Source organism: Oryzias melastigma, linkage group LG21 (assembly GCF_002922805.2).
Source record: "Oryzias melastigma strain HK-1 linkage group LG21, ASM292280v2, whole genome shotgun sequence".
Lineage (NCBI taxonomy): Eukaryota > Metazoa > Chordata > Actinopteri > Beloniformes > Adrianichthyidae > Oryzias > Oryzias melastigma.
The window spans coordinates 13,551,663-13,554,355 of NC_050532.1; the positions used below are offsets into that span (position 1 = coordinate 13,551,663).

General features: G+C 42.9%; 1 protein-coding gene across 2 annotated transcripts in view; it reads left to right on the forward strand.

Annotated features, from left to right (window-relative positions):
- LOC112137941 (inactive dipeptidyl peptidase 10) overlaps positions 1–2,693 on the forward strand; it is a 146,577-nt gene that overhangs the window by 66,722 nt on the left and 77,162 nt on the right. The window lies entirely within an intron of this gene.

Here is a 2,693-nt window from a genome sequence, read left to right on the forward strand (position 1 = left end):
TTAACGCAGAAGAATTTTATAAAGTTACAATCTTAATATAAAACACTTTTTCAGCATGATGAAAACAAAATATCTGGCCGCTAATCGGGGAGTAACGGCCAATTCCGATCGAGACCCAAATGACGTGGTGGGATCGAGACATCCATAGTCATTGGCCAGCAGTTACAGGGGGCGGGACAAAACAGAAAGAAAGATGGAGGTGCTGCGGTTTGCCCGAAATGTTCACTTATTCAAACGTTTTATGTCGCTGATGGTTTTTGAAGGCCTGTATGAAGGCCAAGTTCAACATTCTTTCCTGCTGCTTTGGTACGGCGGCGGAGGCATTCTGCAAAGCGGTTACTGACGACGCTACAGCTACGAGCTGTACTCTGATAAATGTCTGTGACATATAAATTGTTAGAAAAACAGTGTGAGAAGCAATGTGATTCATGTTAAAAGTTGTTTGAATGAGCCTGCATTCATCCCAACACATTTTAATGAGCTGCTGTTGCATCGCTGCTTCTCGTTTGTCTGCTAATGATCAGCTATTCTGGTTCAGTTGTTTCGCTCTCTGCACTTTGTATTCAGACTGAGGAATCTCAGAGCCAACTGAAGCTCAGTCCAACTGGAAATGAACCACGAACACCTCAAAAGATGGGTCTGAGAGGGTTTGTGATTCTGGATCAGAGTTCAGACTGAAACTTTGCTCCAGATAGTTGGGGGAAACAAACTCTGGTTCACTGTAAGCGGACCAAATGTGTCCCATCTGAATCCGCCCTGAGACTCTTTCTAAGCAGCCTCTGTCCTGTCAGAGGAACCCAGGAGTTTTAAACAGAATGAGTTGAGTTTTTGTTCTTTGGGTTTTTTTCTTTTGTCCAATTTAGGATGTTTCAGCAAATGTGTCTCACAGAGTCATGAAGTGTGTAGATACCTAAGTTAAGTTAACTTTACATTTTGATTTTTGATAAAATTTGATTACTTGAGCCCCAGAGCTGTTGATAGAAGACATTAGTCATCAGGCTCGGGAGCTTTGTTGTTTGGTAAAATCAGCAGATCCTCATGAAGCTCAGACTCGGATTCATGAGTCAAGTTTGAAGTTTTCACCCTGTTTGATATGATCTGCTTATTCCATCTTGTGGATAATATTTCTTGTCTGGTCAGTATTGGAGAGAATTTTTTTTTCCAGTGGCAGGCTCGCCCAACAGTAGCTGTGGTCATTACTTACATTTAAATGTAAACATCTGTGGTTCAGAGCGCCCCCCCCTTTGGAGGGTGGGATTTAAAAAAACAAAAAAAAAACTCGGACACCACTTCCACTATAAGCGCTCCTAAAAAATGGAGGGAGGGGGAGAAGGGGAGAATTTGGATTGGGCCACAGTCTGTGGAGGGACAGGACACGACCTGCTCTTTGATTGGACGGTTTCATTTGAGGCCATTAAGGCTGCTTTATACTTCCACGTGATTCGTAATCGCTGGCGTCGCTGTGGTCGTACGGCCATCAGAGCAGAATCGTTTCAGTCATATCAGCCCCTGCTGGTGACGTCACCCGCGACTGAGATGTTACACCCTGAGTCCAATCGCAGGCAAATCTCGTCATTTAACTTGAATTTATTTCAGCGATTAGATTACGCGACTACACAGAAAACTGTCCAGAAATATCTTTTAACACTGAAAAGACTCACTGAAGAAGTTGAGAAATCCTGGACTTTACACACACAGAGAGCTAAAGTCAAAGTTAAAGTTCCATTATTTGTCACACACCTTGATGTGTGAAATTTGTTCTCCGCATTCGACCCATCCTCTGGGGGAGCGGTGACCTGCAGACACAGCCGCGCTCGGGAACCATTTGGTGGTTTAACCCCCCAATCCAGCCCTTAATGCTGAGAGTCAAGCAGGGAGGCACTGGCTCCCATTTTTACAGCATCGGCCGGGATTTGAACCCACAACCTTCCGATCTCAGGGCAGACACTCTACCACAAGGCCAACTAGATAGAAAATAGATCAAGTTGCTTGAAAAATATGTCTTCTTCCTCATATCTGAGAGCACTACAGAATGCAGTTTGTTCCTTTTTTTTAATTTAACTTTGCCGTCTTTGTATTCCTGCTTCTGTTTAGCGGACAAACTCATCACTTCCTCCTCTGCCTTCATGTACCTGCACGCTCACAGTCGCTGCAAGTGTCTAAGCGGGATGCTGATCATGTTAAAAATAAATGCAGAACACAATCGCGTTGTTTAAAAAGTATAAGCACCAGTCAGAATTACATCACGGTTATAGCGGAGAGTCACAATCATATCCAGCCAACATTAGTATGAACGAGACCACACGATTGTGGATGTGACGCGAGTGATTACGAATCTCGTGTAAGTGTAAACCAACCTTTAGAGATTTAACGATAATCAACCCACAATTTGATTCAATTCAGTTTTAATGTCACGATTTCGATTTTTTTTCTAAATTTTTCCAGATTGTTTTTTTCTCCATAACACAATGAATTTAAGGTATTTTAAGCCCAAGTCTGTTTTCTTTTTTCCTCTTACATCAAACTGTTTTCCTGCTAACAGAAAAAAAATCAGTACAAATAAACAATTTTCCATAAAACTGAAATGATCACAAATCCTTTCATACTTGGTTCATGTTGTGCATCACGTGGTATACCCACGGCAACGCAACCCCCCTCAGCCCCTGAGCGCACACTCGCCCGCGCACATGTGC